The 18,059-nt window shown below is 39.2% G+C and overlaps 1 long non-coding RNA gene across 2 annotated transcripts; it reads right to left on the minus strand.

Moving 5' to 3' along the window:
• Window positions 1–2,573: 2,573 nt before the first annotated feature.
• On the minus strand, window positions 2,574–17,281 carry LOC139183533 (uncharacterized). Of its 2 annotated transcripts, none has more exons than XR_011567027.1 (3): window positions 16,968–17,281; window positions 8,296–8,403; window positions 2,574–3,124 (listed from the first exon to the last, which is right to left on the minus strand). It is a non-coding gene; the product is annotated as an uncharacterized lncRNA (long non-coding RNA). The 2 variants fall into 2 exon arrangements; XR_011567028.1 differs by having other exon boundaries at window positions 2,574–3,119; window positions 16,968–17,275.
• Window positions 17,282–18,059: the final 778 nt, after the last annotated feature.

Below are 18,059 nucleotides of genomic sequence, written 5' to 3' on the forward strand. Positions count from 1 at the left end.
AAAGACCACTTTCTGGGTAGTACTTGAGACACACGTACCTTCTAGAGAAACTGGAAAAAGGATAACGAGTCAGTTTCTTCTGGTCATATTTCATTCCCTTTTCCCCCTAATCCTTTCTGTCCTGAGCCACCCTGCCTCTGACCAGGAGCAATCATACACCCTCCTGTGACCTCTAAGGACTCACAGGAATCTGATTTTCCTACAGACCCGCCAGCTGGGGCCTTGGGAATCTGATCTACTCTTGGATCCTTCACAGGATCAGCAGTGGCATTTCAGAGTAGGCGCCACACAGATCCCTGCCGCACCGTGTCCCAGCGTGCACAAGGACACCACTTACTTAAGGGGGTTTTAAAGACCAGCTCTGCCCTTGAGAAGGCTTGCTGTCCCCAGGAATTTTGCTGCCAACAACAGTGGAAGCTAAGCAAGGAGGCAGCTCATTGAATTGCTTGGCCAAGTGGAGCCCAAAAGTGCCTGTAAGAGCTACGCATGGCCAACAGATCAAAGTTCAAGTTCAGCTGGATCATTATCTAAGATTTAGATGAAAAGGGTTAGTGTTGATATCATGCTATTCCCTGAGTTCCTGACTTATCTATGGCTTATTGGAACTGCCATCTGCTTTTTTGGCTGTTGGTGATGCTTTGGGCAACATCATCATGACTATCTGTCTCTTCCTATGATTCACAAGATCTGAGACTGAGCCTGAAAATATGCTTTAAAAAAAAAAAGTCATTTGCTGTATGGCTCAGGAAACTCAAACAGGTGCTCTGTATCAACCTAGAGGGGTGGGGTGGAGAGGGAGATGGGAGGGAGGTTCAAAAGGGAGGGGATATATGTATACCTATGGCTGATTCATGTTGAGGTTTGACAGAAAACAGCAAAATTCTGTAAATCAATTATCCTTCAATAAAAAATAAATTATTTTTTTTAAAAAAGGTCTATCATTATTTTCTTATGCAACCCAACCACATGGAAGTCATTGCTTAAAGTTTCCACCTAACATATTGCACTGTGAATCCATTATTTCCAGAATACAAAAATGTAAGACTATGATGCAAGGTCAGATATGAAGAAGGGAGCAAGGTTAAGACTAGAACTTGAGTCTCCTGACACCTAGGCAACTGCCTGCTCTGCCTACTCTGCACAGCCCGTGAGCCCAGCACGTGGTTCAGATGAGTGATGACGACTGGACTTGGCATGAAAAAGGCAGATGGGTGCTTACAAAGCTTCCATGGGGTTCCAAAAACAACAACAAAAATCATTGTTTAGAGCTGCAAAAAGAGAACCAAAGGAAAGGGAAAGTCATGACCTCTGAAAATGAGATGACACAATACAACTTTCCAAGGAAGGGAGATAGGAAAGAATGAAGAAGGGGTAGGCTCTTAGCTGAATCAGATTATGTGTGTTATGAGGAGCAGCTATGTTCAGTCTGTAAAGCATGGCATGGGATCTGAACCAGCGGCCAAACAGAGCAGGCTCTGGGGAAGAATAATCTCCCCAAGGAAGAAATGGGAGTGCTGGGGATGAATAGGTTGGGTGCAGGTGTTTTAAAGGCAGCAGTAAACTTCAGCATGACTCATCCAGGTCTCCCACTGCTCCCATCTTGAGTAGTATACCTCTGGGTCACTTTAGAGATGACATAAGCCAAACAGAGTAATCATAATGATAATGAGTTATCACTCAAGTGCATGTTGCCAGGCAAAAGTCTCTTGCTAGCATGTTCCTTTGCAGAAGCCATTTACTGTGAAGATAGTGAAGGTCACACTCCAGGACCCTAGCTTGCCCAGACTCCATCCATAGTCCTAGGAAGGAACCTAGAAATGTGTTCACATAGTCATGTTTTTTAAAATTTACAAAACAGGATGTTTTTCTATTGTTATTTATATTAAATTCAGCTCCAAATACCCATAGAATCTGTGACCATCTTGGTGAAATACATCTTGATGGTTATTCTGATATTGATGTTGCTCCTAACCAGCTGCACCATCTTAGACAAATGCATCCTCACTGAGCCTCACTCTTCTCATCTGTAGAATGGACTTATCTGTCTCATCCAACTTTATAGAGGAAACTCAGAGGGTTGAATTATATCACAATGATGGGGAATTCTGATACATAAGCATAAATCACTCTTTTATTTAAGAATTCTGGAATTTGTCTCAAAAATGGGAAGGAATATTTAGACTCAAATGTAAAATTATATTCCCCACTGTAATTATTGATATACATGTAAAGACCCACTCAGCTGTGCACTTGAATGGGCCTGGGTCCTGGGATTTCTTTGGAGGGAATGATGCTGAAGCTGAAACTCCAGTACTTTGGCCACCTTATGTGAAGAGCTGATTCACTGGAAAAGACTCTGATGCTGGGAGGGACTGGGAGCAGGAGGAGAAGGGGACACCAGAGGATGAGATGGCTGGATGGCATCACTGACTCGATGGACTTGAGTCTGAGTGAACTCTGGGAGTTTGTGATGGACAGGGAGGCCTGGCGTGCCGTGATTCATGGGGTTGCAAAGAGTTGGACACGACTGAGCGACTGAACTGAACTGAAATGATTGACAAAATGATCTTTAATACTCATTTACACCAAAACAACAAGATCCCCAGCATCACCCCACAAATAATAATCTTCCCCACTTCAAAGACCATTTTAGCAACATCCCTGTGGACCAGAGGCAGTCCACACAGAGAAAACTTAGAAATGGAATAGTCTGTTCTATTTGCATTGCACAAATTGCTTATGGTCCAGGACCAAGAAGGAAGTCACTGCCCATAAAGCCACTCTCAGTTCATCAAAGCCCTTTTTCCACATGTAGTGAGGTTAAAGCAGCTGTCCCAGCTTTATTCAGCAGAGGGAACATCATTTGGCCTTTTTCAATGTTGTGCTTTGAAGATGCAGAAACACTTTAAAGGAAATGTCTTCTCCCAGCATGAACCTCCTCAGTGTACAGCTGTTTCAATCTGCCCAGGTCCCCATGGATTCTTTTCTCCTGCCTGTAGAATGTTCATCCTTGGAGGAAAGGATTCTTTGCATAACTAATAAATTCTTGTTTTCCCGTGTCTTCTACCTTCTCTTCCAGAAAGGCCTGCAGGTCACCCTCAATAGAATACAATGTACTTCTGTGCTGAGATAAAGGAGCAAGAAGGACACAGATAAATCAGTGGTAAATAAGAAAAAATTAAACAAGCAGGTACAATAGAGCCGATACTTCATGTACATCATCTCATTTAATCCTTATGGGCAGAGTGAGAGGAAGATATTATGATACTTATTTTGCTGAAGAGAAATTGGAGTCTAAGGGATGGGAAGGAACTTTCTGAAGGTCAACAATGAATGAGAGAGGAAGCCAATATTAGACCCTGGTCTTTGGAATTCAAAACCTATGCACTACTTCCTCTCCTCTGCCACCTCTTTTAAAAGAAAGGAATGGGGAGAGAGAGTATTTTCTCTCCCTCAGAATTACAAATTGGATTCTCCAAGTGGAATGCAATGCAAGCAGATTGTATGGTCACTTCTTTATTTGTTTTTAGTTTTGTGTAATCATGATGGCCATAGCATTTAATTCCATAAAAGTTCATTACATACATTGCTGGTTCCACATCAACCTCTAGAGCTCAGACACCATCTAATGCAAGCAAATGACTCCCAAGCTTTGAAAAGTGGCTTGACTTCCCTTGATAGGGACTGGCAGTTAAGGTTCATTATCCAGAAGTCCTTCCCCAGATGAGGACACCTTCAGCTGCAATGGAGCAGCAATACTGCCACTTCAGCCTCACACAGAGCGTTCTTTAGGTGGTTCCAAGGCCCCTTGTCAGTAATGAAATGGCAGTGTGTGCTATTATGAAGGGATCTAGATAGTAGCCAGGCAAGCCAGCTGCACTGGAATGTTGGAGTAGTTGGGGTTTATTTGTAATGAACTAGAAGAGTGTAGTTATTTTCTCTGAAGTGAACCATAGTGAGTTGATCCCAGTAGAAGGGATAGTTCCAGAGCTCTCTTTTCCCTTTGACTTGTGTGTTTCGGGGGAATGCTAAGTGAACATGTCATAATTATCTATACAGTATTGGATTTTCCCCTCTGCTTTTATTCACCCATCCATTCTTGTGATAAATATTTATTAAGCAAATACTGTAATCCATGCACTGTACTAGGAACATGGGAAACAAGTAAAGCATAATCTGTGTTCTCAGTAATCTATACTTCAGATAGAGAGGTATGGAATGTGAGTGGCAAAGTATTCTATGTTCTACAATAGAAGTATGTTGAGGACTTAAAGGAGAATGTGATCAGTAAAATCTGGGAAGGAGAAAGTGGAGTATACAGAAAGACTGTAGAGAGGAGGCCTTCCTTGCAAGACAGCATTTCATCAGGAAGAATAAAGGCTGTTGAATTGGGTCAACAGGAAATTAAATCCTAATTCTGCTAACATTAAGGTATGTAACCATGACATTGATTTTTACCTTTCAGAGCCTCATCTGTAAAGTAAGAATGACACCCTCTGCATCCACCTCAGAGATTTTGTGAACATTAAATGAGATTCACATTGTTAGACAATTCAAAGTGAGGTTTTTATAGTTGGATATAATTTAGTAATTTTCCAAGAAGAGTCTCTCTGGGTCAGATGGGTGATTTTCCCAGTCATGATGCCTGAACTTTTGTATGTGAATGCTTCCTTTTACCCATCCAAGATGTGCCTGGAGCAGAAAAACTTGACCTTAAAGATTGGAAATGTGAGCTGACAAAGGAAAGACCTTAGCAACACCCAGACACAGGTGGTAGAGGGCAACACCCATTGTCCCCTTGAGCAATGATGATGTAGTTTACAACACAAAAGAATGTGTTAGTCTTTACTCCATGCTGTCCCTCTGGAGCAATAGAGTGTCAAATATTCATATTTGTGTATGGAGGCCTGACAGAAGGCAAACAAATATGACTTATTCTGCAATCTTTGTCTTTTCAGATAAATTAATTTTCTGTTATATTTGGGATGCATAGGCAGCCTAATAGACATATCAACTAGTCAATCAAATAGAACAGTCATTATTATTACTGCATCAGTCAGGGTGCTATAGTGCAAGCAACAAATACTGACTCAGTTATTAAGAAAAGCATGGAAAGATATTGGGTTGCCCAGAGAATCAGTGAGTAGGCTGGGGAGTCAGACTAAATGCTAATCTTTCAGGAACTTGTCTGATAAGAAATGCAAGAATGTGCTGGTGCCACCATGGACATTAGAGTACCACTGCCCTCTTGGAACTTGCCATTGCTAAGGAACTTGAATTTACCTAAAGCACCCCCAAGACCACTTCTTTGCCAGAATTTAACAAATAGCCATTGCTACTGTGACCACTACAGGAGATAAAAGGAATTCTCCATCTGTTCTTTTCTGTATCACTGGGTTTTTAAATCTTTCCATTGATTGAGCCATGCACTAGTTATAAGAGAAATTGGGGGAGTTTGGCCTTTTATTTTGGGAAAATAGAATTTTTTCTATTCTAATTTCCAATGCCATGGAAAAAAGGAATTTCCAACCTTAGAAAGAATATGGAAAACATGTCACTGGACCGCAAACAGGACAAATATTCACTCTAAAAATTATCATGATCATCATCATTATTCCTGCCTCTAGTGATACAATAGCACTTCCCAGGTGGTGCTAGTGGTAAAGAATCTGCCTGCTAATGCAGGAGATGCAAGAGATGTGGGTTCAATCCCTGGGTTGGGAAGATGCCCTGGAGAAGGAAATGGCACTCTACTCCAGTATTCTTGCCAGGAAAATTCCACAGGCAGAAGAGCCTGATGGGTTACAGTCCATGGGGTCACAAAGAGTCAGATGTGAATGAGCACATGTACATACAGTGATTCGATAAGTATATATTGATGCATTAACAAGTGTGAGGCATTATGTGGAAGAATAATTAGATCACTTGGGAATAATAAGGCATATACCCCCAAATACAGAAAATTTGATTCTGTTAAAGGAGGAGTTTGAGGTATTAGAGTGCATGAGTATTAGAAAGGGTTTCATTTATCCACTTAGGAAAAATTGAAGTCTTGAAAGACTTGTAAGACCTAAGAATCCCTTTCTTCATCCATTAAGTAGAATAACTGTTCTCAAACTTTCTCATGCATCCCAATCACCTGGAGAACTTGTTAAAACAGAGTGTAGAACTCACCCCCAGAATTAGTGAGGAGAAGGGCCAAGAATCAGCTTTTTTACCAATTTCTCAGATCATAGTCTGAGGACTACATTTTGCAAATCACTGAGTTAGAGGAGTCTTCAGAACTGGAGGCAGGGAAGAAAGAATGTCAGTGGGATCCGATGGGAAACATGGTAGCTATGCAGGGAAGATAAATTGTGTAAGAGAAATATCAGGAACAATGTTGCAAAAATAAATTAGCCCAACCATTCAAGGGTGGATTGTACTGAAATGTCCTTCTGAGGGTGCATTCATTTAACACTACAGGCAGGAGAAAATGCTAGAAGCCTTTGGGCAGTTTACCCTGAATAACTTGTAATAAGACACTATTGTCCTAGATATTTTGCTAAGTGCTGGGAATAACAGAAAGAAATTTGATTATTTTTTCCAATAAGATAAGTCATTCAGTTATTCTCAACAGAAGGGAAGATTCATCCCAATGTAATCTTGTGTCATAACATCCCAAAGGGGAATGGAGGGCCAAAGTAAATGACATTTGAGGGAAAAATCCACAAGATGTCTAAATACAGACCACTATCCTTATTACTAACTTGCTGTGTGAGCTCAGGCATGCTGTGTGACCTCTCTGATTTTCAATTTCATTACCTAAAAACAAATGATCTGCCTCTCTGAGGTGGTACCTAAGGCTATGATCAGATAGACTGTTGAAGAAGAGAGACTACTCAAAAGTGATTTCTACATGAAAGGACTGGAGAACTGAGGAAATTATGAATCTAGTGACAAAAGTAAAAATAACATCAATATTTTTCATTTCAAACTAGAACACACTATGACCTTGCCTTAAAGTGGAATAACAATAACAAAAAACGAGCACATTAGGATATCTTCATTTAAAAAGTTATATTCGGTTTTGGAGGTTAAGAATAGATAATGTATTGGGAGGCAACAAATATACATATAGATGAATTCTAATTTAATGCAAACCTGTTAGTTTATTTATGTTATTAATATGATACCCTAGAGGATATAAACCAATTAAAAATCCATTTCAATTATTAATTGGGTCCCTTAATTGAAGGGACATAATAAATTAATTAAAATGTCCTCAGCTCTATTCACTAAGGAAAACACCTAAGTTAGGGAATAGATTGGACAAACAGATAGGTGTTAAACTCTTCAAGTGGACCCTATCCAACTCCACATGGAAAAAATAGCCAAATCCACAGTGGGAGGTGTTGGAAAGAGAAGACCAAGGAGAAAAGAGATACAAAGATGGATATATCTCTTAGTTCTGTGTATGTGGTGTCAGAGACTGGCCAATTAAACATTTCAGGCCTCAGTTTACTTAAATATAATGTAAGATCATTGAATTAAATAATTTAAAATGTTCCTCTCTCATTCTGGCTATTATAACTCATGATAAATACATGGGCCAAAATGTCCTAAAACTCACTGATTGCTCTAACCCTAATCTGGGTCAGAGTTAAGGGCTCTGAGGATGAAGTACCATAGCTATTTTTTGTTTTTGTTTTTTCAGCTTTTTATTTTGTATTGGGGTATAGCCAATTAACAGGCTTTCCTGGTGGCTCAGACAGTAAAGAATCCAACTACAATGCAGGAGATCCAGGTTTGAACCCTGGGTCGGGAAAATCCCCCAGAGAAGTAAATGGGATCCCACTCTAGTATTCTTGACTGGAAAATTCCATGGACAGAGGAATCTGGTGGGTGATGGTCCCACTGAACCACCACAGAAGTTCCATGCCTTAGCATCTTTAGAGTGAGACACCACTGAGCGACTAACACTTTCACAGCCAATAAACAATGCTGTGACAGTTTCAGGTAAATGGCAAAGGGATCCAACTATACATACACAGGTAACCATTCTCCCCCAAACCACACTCCCACAGTTCTTGCTCACAAGTAGCTCAGGATCTCAAGGTGTCAGAAATAAATGCTAAATCTGTGAAAACAGGGAGTGAATGAAAATACACAGTTGATATCCAACTAGCCTGGCCTCAAATCACAACTCTGCATGTGGATGACCCTCTGATTCTTCAAGTAAAAACGGAAATAATAATACCTCAGGATATTAATATGTTAATTAAATAAGACAGATATTGAAATTATATAGCGTACCTGGTAGATGGTAAATTCTCAGTACAGGGGTTGGTGTATTTTCCCATATCCTTTCTAAGCAAATAAAGATGTCTTGACTCTCCAAGGTGTTTGGAGGGTATCAAATGGCTGAAAGAAAGTATTTTGTACAGAAGTGTGAACAAGTGTTTAGGAGTGTACAAAACAACAAAATAGTTTTAGCTCAGTGTTCAAGAGATTAAAATGAGCTCTGGTAGAAGAGAAAAATATTTTTTTCACTGTGTAAATTGAGAAATACATCATATCAAAGAAAATGTATAAATATGTATATAGTACATTTTAAAGCACATTAATAAAAATAAATAAAATAAACAGCCCTGTACCTAACACCTGGAGAAGGAAATGGCAAACCGCTCCAGTGTTCTTGCCTGGAGAATCCCATGGACGGAGAAGCCTGATAGGCTGCTGTCCATGGGGTCGCACAGAGTCGGACACGACTGAAGAGACTTGGCAGTACCTAACACCAAACTTCAGAATCACCTGAAAAATCCCTGCATTCTTCTGCTAACATTCTATTTCACCACCATCAGAGGTAACTGAAATTTTTGTGCTAACAATGCAATTTTGCCTTACCATGTTTAAAAATATTTATTTATTTGGCTGTGCCAGGTCTTAGTTACAGCATGTGAAGTCTTACTTGTGGCATGTAGGATCAAGCTCCCTGACCCCGATCTAACTCAGATCCCCTGCAATGGGAGCACGGAGTCTTAGCCGCTGGACCACCAGGGAAGTCCCATGCCTTAGCATTTTTATCACATCTGTATTTACCCCTAAATATGTATTGTTTAGTTTTAGCTGGTTTGGGGCATTAAGTAGAGGGGGAAATATTCTATATTCTATGATGAATTGCTTCTTTCATACAACATAGGATTTTGAGATTAATCTGTATTGTACCAACTCATCTTCACTGTTGTATCCCATTGAATGAATAGTCCATTAGTTATTTATGTGGTACACTATTGATGAATAATTTTTTTTAATTAAATGCAGTGCTGCTGCACATGTTCTTTTATATCTCTTGTGGTAACTACACAGAAAAGTTTCTCAAGGCTATGTATTTTGGAAAACAGAACTGCTGGGTCATCAGATATTCTCAAGCTTACTAATCATGCCAAAATTGTTTTTCAAAGTCATTGTTTCAGCTTGGACCCTCACTTTCAGTGACTACTTCACGTGCTTAAGAGTATTTGATATTTTCAGGTGTTGCAGTGTTACAAAAGTGAGAGTTTTTAATTGGCTGTTCTCTGATTTCTAATAAAGTTGAGAGAATATTTTCATATAATCTTGGGTCCATTTGTGTTTTCCTATTCTGAAATATTTGTTTGGATATTTCATCCATTTTTATATTAAAATACTTGTCTTTTTCTTCTTGATTTAAAAAATAGGTTATCAATTTCTTACTCTAACCCTTTTCTGGTTTTACAGATTGCAAACAGCATTTTCAAGTTTGTGCTTTCTCTAATCTCTATATGGCAACTTTTGAGAAATGGAATTTAATTTTAATTTAGTTTTTATTTTATGGTTTTAGCCTTTTATCTTTTTAAACAAACTTTTTTTCAAGTTTAAAGTCACAAAGGCTTTATTCTAACATTCTTTTGTAAAGTTGGCTATGCATGTTTAAGTACTAGATCTATCTGGAATTTTGTTTTGTGTAAGATATTGGGTCAAGATCTATTTTTTGTTCTTTTATTTTCTTTTTAAATGAGCAATCCATGCATTATTTAATAATTAACCCATTTTTCACCATTGATAATACAATGAAGTACTGCCGTGAATTAGTCTTTTAAATACGGGGTGGATATGATTCTGACCTCTCAGTCTACCCTAGGCTCATAAAATATTGTTCTAATTTTTCATGTATTGATAGTAAATTTTTATATCCAGGACAGTATGAATGCTCCTCTGACTCTTTTTTGAAAAATCTTAGCTGTTTTTTGTCCTTTATTCTATTATTTATATTGCTAATTCAACTTAGAAATCCTTTCAAATACTTTTTAGAATTACCCATTATTCACTAGATCACTTCAGAAAGAAATTACCTTTAAGATATTTAATATTTTCATACACAAATGTGGTATTTACATCTCTTACTTTTATGCTTTATTTTCTATTTTTCTGTAAATTTTTATAATTTTCTCCTTTAAATTTTTATACATTATTTTGCTCCTAGGTGCACTTTGGTGTACGTTGTTTCTATTGGAAATGTTACTTTTATATATTGTGTACAAATAAAATCATATTTTATATATTGAGTTGAGTTTGTGTGTTGGTATTATATCTGTGTATTAATATTATATACTAAAAAATGGTATTCATACATACAAAAATTAAATTTTATATATTGGCATTTTATCAAGAAACTGCTAAATTTACTTATTCTAATAATTTGTTTGAATATTTTTTTATTTCCTTTATCAGGTTAAAGAGGTTTATTTTTATTCCTAATTTGGTTATATATATATATATATATATTTCATATATATATGGAAGCCATATGGGCTTCCCTCATAGCTCAGTTGGTAAAGAATCTGCCTGCAATGCAGGAGACCCGGGTTTGATCCCTGGGTTGGGAAGATCCCCTGGAGAAGGAAATGGCAACCCACTCCAGTGTTATTGCCTGAAGAATCCCATGGACAGAGGAGCCTGGCAGGCTACAGTCCATGGGGTTGCAAGAGTTGGACATGACTTAGCACCTAAACCACCACCAATATGTGTGGTTTATACATACACAATAGGTAAAGTTTGTTGGATTTGATCACAGATTTATTTAAGCTTCCATTGAAATGATTATATAATTTTTCTATTTCTACTAATGTGGATAATTACAGTGTAGGTTGTTGAATGTTGAATTAAATCTGCTTCCTTATATGCAGGGCTTCCCTGATAGCTCAATGGGTAAAGAATCTGCCTGCAATAAGGGAGACCCCTGTTCAGTTTCTGAGTCAGCAAGATCTGCTAGAGAAGGGATAGGCTCCCCACTCCAGTATTCTTAGGCTTCCCTGTGGCTCAGCTGGTAAAGAATCCACCTGCAATGTGGGAGACCTGGGTTGGATCCCTGAGTTGGGAAGATCCCCTGGAGAAGGGAAAGTCTACCCACTCCAGTATTCTGGCCTGGAGAATTTCATGGACTGTACAGTCCATGGGGTCACAAAGAGTCAGACACAACTGAGTGACTTTCACTTTCACTTTCTTACATGCAGGTGGGTTATGATGTAGTATCTTTCTTATATATTGCTGGATTTGGGGTTGCCTATTCAGTGATTTTTCATTTATATTCAAAGTAAGATTGACCTGTAATTTTTGTTTCTAATTCTTTCTCTAAATTTGATATCAGGTTTATGTTATTGTTATTTAGTTGGTAAGTCATGTCTGACTCTTTTGAGACCCCATGGACTGTAGCCAACCAGGCTCCCCTGTCCATGGGATTTACAGGCAATACTGGAGTGGGTTGCTATTACCTTCTCCAGGGATCTTCCTGACCCAGGCACTAAACCTACATCTCCTACATTGCCAGGCAGATATTTTATCACTGAGCCGTCTGGGAAGCTCCCATCAGATTTATACTAGGCTCATAAAATGAATTTGATGTTTTTCCCTATTATTTTATTTTCTGAAATACTTTGTATATGTTTTTCTTTTTAATTTTGGATATAATTCACATAGAAAAACATTTGGACTTAGCTTTCTTTATGAGAACATATTTTTATCTAACATCTTTGTTCCTTAATCGTTACGTGATGACCCAGGTTTTCTATTTCTTCTGCAGCAGTTTTAGTTGAAAATAATCTTTTTAGGAAGGTTAGATGTTCAAGCTGGTTTTAGAAAAGGCAGAGGAATCAGAGATCAAATTGACAACATCCGCTGGATCATGGAAAAAGCAAGAGAGTTCCAGAAAAACATCTATTTCTGCTTTATTGACTATGCCAAGCCTTTGACTGTGTGGATCACAATAAACTGTGGAAAATTCTGAAAGAGATGGGAATACCAGACCACCCGATCTGCCTCTTGAGAAACCTATATACAGGTCAGGAAGCAACAGTTAGAACTGGACATGGAACAACAGACTGGTTCCAAATAGGAAAAGGAGTACGTCAAGGCTGAATATTGTCACCCTGCTTATTTAACTTATATGCAGAGTACATCATGAGAAACGCTGGGCTGGAAGAAACACAAGCTGGAATCAAGATTGCTGGGAGAAATATTAATAACCTCAGATATGCAGATGACCCCACCTTTATGGCAGAAAGTGAAGAGGAACTAAAAAGCCTCTTGATGAAAGTGAAAGAGGAGAGTGAAAAATTGGCTTAAAGCTCAGCATTCAGAAAATGAAGATCATGGCATCTGGTCCCATCACTTCATGGGAAATAGAGGGGGGAACAGTGGAAACAGTGTCCGACTTTATTTTTTGGGCTCCAAAATTACTGCAGATGGTGACTGCAGCCATGAAATTAAAAGACGCTTACTCCTTGGAAGGAAAGTTATGACCAACCTAGATAACATATTCAAAAGCAGAGACATTACTTAGCCAACAAAGGTCCATCTAGTCAAGGCTATGGTTTTTCCAGTGGTCATGTATGGATGTGAGAGTTGTACTGTGAAGAAAGCTGAGCACCAAAGAATTGATGCTTTTGAACTGTGGTGTTGGAGAAGACTCTTGAGAGTCCCTTGGACTGCAAGGAGATCCAACCAGTCTATCCTAAAAAGATCAGTCCTGGGTGTTCATTGGAAGGACTGATGCTGAAACTGAAACTCCAGTACTTTGGCCACCTCATGCAAAGAGTTGACTCATTGGAAAAGACTCTGATGCTGGGAGGGATTGGGGGCAGGAAGAGAAGGGGACAACAGAGGATGAGATAGCTTGATGGCATCACTGACTTGATGGATGTAAGTCTGAATGAACTCCAGGAGTTGGTGATAGACAGGGAGGCCTGGCATGCTGCGATTCATGGGGTTGCAAAGAGTAGGACACAACTGAGTGACTGAACTGAACTGAATGAATACACCAATATAATGACAACATAACTCAGGATGCTTGCTGTATCATGTTATTTATTTGGCCCTGTTTTCCAATTGTCTGATGATCCTTTAAATTTTTTTCTATCTTATATAGTAAACTAATTTGCGTTACCTATTATAGGGGACTTGCCTGGTGGCTCAAGAGGTAAAGAATCCACTTGCAATAAAGGAGCTGCAGGAGAAACGGGTTTGATCCCTGGGTTGGTAAGATCCCTGGAGGAAGGCATGGCAACCCACTGCAGTATTCTCTTCTGGAGAATTCCATGGACAGAAAAACCAGGAGGGATGACGTCCATGGGGTCATAAAGAGTTGGACACAACTGAAGCAACTTGGCATACACACATGCATGTGTTATAAATATCATTATCCAGTACCGTTTTGTGTTTTATTGCCTTCATTCACAGTAATTTTTCTAATGGAAAAGTAATTTTCATAAAGTTGAATTTGTCAATAATTTACTTTATGGTATTAGGAAAATTTTTCTCTTAAAATGTATTACACATTCCAGGTATATATATTATATAGTGGTATAATGTTAGTCACTTAGTCATGTCTGAATCTTTGTGACCCCATGGACTATAGCCCACCAGGCTCCAGGTGGGCTGGTCCATCGAATGCTCCAGGCAAGAATACTGGAGTGGGTAGCCATTCCCTTCTTCAGGGGTCTTCCCAACCTGGTTCTCCTGCATTGCAGGTGGATTCCTTACCATCTGAGCCACGAGGGGAGCCCATAGAGCCTCCTCTTTATTATATATATATATAAAACCACCTAGATTTCATTTTGCAGGAAAGAAAGAATGTTATACAAATCTAGATTATTTTTTTCTAAGTAGAAAATAATTTTGAAAATATAAATGCCTTTACTGAATTCAGTAGCCTGGAATGTCTTAAGGGAAATAACTTTGTCTTAGTATTATCATATACAAGGAACTAATCTCAGTGGGTTTATATATAATTTATATATTTTCAAAGTAATTTTATAAATAAATTAATGATTTCAACAATGTATGTATTAATAAATTACCTCTAAGTTTCTTTCCTTGGGATTTTTATGGAAAAAATAATACAGACTAAAGTAAATATGAATCATATATTGCACAAACCAATAATTTTGTGTTTGCCTCTACCATCCATGTTTACATATTTTGTATAATTGTACTGATTATGTGTTATTTAATTATGTGCCTTATAAACTTTTGAATAATAATTGTACTAAATTTAATTTCAACAACTTTATTTTTATGTTTATTTACCAAATTTCATTTTACTAGTTCATTGATGAAGTTAGTGAAGGTGTTAGTCGCTCAGTCATGTCTGACTGTTTGTGACTCCATGGTCTGTCCATAGAATTCTCAAGGAAAGAATACTGGAGTGGGTTGCCATTTCCTTCTCCAAGGGATCTTCCCAACCCAGGGATTGAACCCAGGTCTTCTGCATTGCAGGGAGATTCTTTTGACACTGACTATTAAATTGTTTCCAATTATTTTACTATAATAATTGTGTTTCTTAAACTTATTTGTGTAGCTAGAGATGTGTTTCTACTGTGGCATGACTAATATTTATATCAAGAATCTTGTACTTATAATGTTATGAGTTGAAAGCTAATTTTACTTATTACTCACTAGCAAAGTATTTACCTATCTGGAACTAATAAGGGTAAGTCACAGGGTTTTCATTGAAGTTATTAATATTTTTTTAATGCTGTGAACTTCACTAAGTATAATAATCTCAACTAATGTTAATGGAGCCTGCCCCTACTCTTCTTGCTTATAATAAAAACATATGAGTAGAATTCCTTAGTCAAATAATTTGAATATCTAATGACTCCAGCCAAGTATTTAACTGCCTGCAAGTGTCTAAATTATTGAGTTGTAGCATACTTAGCTGGAGAAGGCAATGGCACCCCACTCCAGTACTCTTGCCTGGAAAATCTCATGAGCAGAGGAGCCTGGTAGGCTGAAGTCCATGGGGTCGCTAAGAGTCAGACACGACTGAGCGACTTCACTTTCACTTTCATGCATTGGAGAAGGCAATGGCAACCCACTGCAGAGTTCTTGCCTGGAGAATCCCAGGGACAAGGGAGGCTGGTGGGCTGCCATCTATGGGGTCACACAGAGTCGGACACGACTGAAGCGACTTGGCAGCAGCAGTAGCAGCATACTTAGCTTTAGCACAACATAGCAAACATGAGCATTGCTCACATCACATACATAGTATAAGTTAGAAATAAACTGCTCCCAATTTACAGATGACAAAACAAGGCACAAAGAGGTTAAGAGAGCTTCTAAAATCACACAGCTGATAAATGGCAAATAAAAGGCAGATTAAATCGAACTATCTAACTCCAGAGACTGTATGTTTAATGTTATGATTCCTGAAACTTGTATAAACATCTCCCTGACACTAATTACTTCTTATATTTTGGAGACAAACACATTTTAACTAGATTTCTTAATTTAAAATTGCACAAGATTTAGGGCCACCTTATTTTCTGTGCTAGCCATTTTCCACCTAATCATACAGTGTTTCAGTGTTATTCATTTCCCAAATATATATGCCTTCTCAGCTGATTTTAAGCTTCTTTAAGAGTTAGACTAATTTTACATGTTTCTTTTGAATACTCTATAACATCCTCCATAGTGGATAATCAATAAACACTTACTGCCTGATGTTTAGACTGTCTAAATACTTTATTTCTCTGTGAAATTGTCTGTTTCTAATGAGAAAATGAAAATAAAGGTTGTCATAAGAAAACAAATCTTAAGAGAGTAAAAAATATAAACAAAAATGTTTAAAGGTCACATTAGATTCATCATAAAAAGTGACCAGATCAGGATTCTTTAACAAGTTTGGAAGAGAACCCCACTAGTTTATTTCCCTAGAGATCTGAGATTAGAAGAGAATATCAAGAAGATGGAGGAGGAATAGAACAGGGAGACCACTTTCTTCCCCACAAATTCATCGAAAGAACATTTGAATGCTGAGCAAATTCCACAAAACAACTTCTGAATGCTGGCAGAGGACATCAGGCACCCAAAAAGGCAGCCCATTGCCTTTGAAAGGAGGTAAGACAAAATATAAAAGATAAAAAGAGAGACAAAAGAGGTAGGGATGGAGATGCATCCCAGGAAGGGAGACTTAAAAAAGAGAGAAGTTTCCAAACACCAGGAAACATTCTCTCTGGTGGGTCTGTGGCAAGCCTTGGAATCTCAAAGGGCAAAATAACTGGAAGGAAAAATAAATAAATAATTAAAACTCACAGATTATGTGCCTAACAGCAACTCCCAGTGGAGCAGCCCAGATTCTCGCATCTCCCACTAGCAAGCGGGGGCTGGACAGGGAGGCGCAGGCTGCATTGCTTAGGATAAGGACCAGGTCTGAATGCGCCAAGGGCAATCTGAAGGTACTAGCTTGAGATAGCAACCCAGACTGTGGGATAGCTATCCCGCGAAAAGCCCTAACCTAAGATACCACCAGGCCCACTCACAGAACAAAGGATTGAGCAGAGCTAGCCGGCTGCAGACCGGCACATTCCCCACTGGAGACAGGCAGGCGAGGGCAGCCAGAGCCAGAAAGGGGCAATTGCGGCCCCAGGGAGGCATCCTGTACCAAACTGCAAGCAGACATCGTTGCTAACCAAGACTTCTTGGGATTCTGGACGATCAACATCCGCCGGGAGGGTCGCAGCCAGAGATCAGCTCCCCAGAAGAGACACACGGCACATCTGAGAAGGCGCACCTGTTGTACACCCAGAAAACTGAGTGGCTAGGATAGAGGAGGCGATAAGTCACAGCCTTTAACTGGAGGCGACTGTGCTCGCCAAGCACCTCGTCACCTGAGCTGCTCAGACCTGGGACAAGCACAAAATGCAGGCCCAACCAAATCTATGCCTTTATGGAGTACCCCGGAACCTGAACCTGAGTGGCTTAGACCTGGAGAGTGCCTACAATGCAGGGCCAGCATCAGACAGTTCCCGGTAGAGAAACCTAGAGCCTGAGCAGTGTAGACTGGGAAAGCGCACACTGAGCGGAGGCAAACCCAGTGTAGCTGAATCACTGTGAGCACATGCCAGTGATATTTGTTTGCAGTGTTCCTCCCTCCTCACAGCACAACTGAACAAGTGAGCCTAAAAAAAGTGACCATCACTGCCCCCCTTGTGTCAGGGCGGAAATTAGACACTGAAGAGACTAGTAAACAGAAGAAGCGAAAATAAATAGAGGGAACCACTTTGGAAGTGACAGGTGCAATAGATTAAAACCCTGTAGTTGCACCAACTACATAGGAAGGGGCCTATAGACCTTGAGAAGTACAAGCTGGACCAAGGAACTATCTGAAAATGAACTGACCCCACACTGTCTGCAACAGCTCCAGAGAAAGCCCTAGATATATTTTTACTATTATCATTTTTTTTTCTTTTCTTTTCTTTTCTTTTTAAAATTTACATAATTGTATTAGTTTTGCCAAATATCAATATGAATCCCCCACAGGGATACATGTGTTCCCCATCCTGAACCCTCCTCCCTCCTCCCTCCCCATACCATCCCTCTGGGTCGTCCCAGTGCACTAGCCCCAAGCATCCAGTATCGTGCATCGAACCTGGATTGGCAACTCGTTTCTTACATGGTATTTTACATTCTTCAATGCCATTCTCCCAAATCTTCCCACCCTCTCCCTCTCCCACAGAGTCCATAAGACTGTTCTATACATCAGTGTCTCTTTTGCTGTCTCG

The sequence above is a fragment of the Bos indicus genome, chromosome 6 (assembly GCF_029378745.1).
Source record: "Bos indicus isolate NIAB-ARS_2022 breed Sahiwal x Tharparkar chromosome 6, NIAB-ARS_B.indTharparkar_mat_pri_1.0, whole genome shotgun sequence".
NCBI lineage: Eukaryota > Metazoa > Chordata > Mammalia > Artiodactyla > Bovidae > Bos > Bos indicus.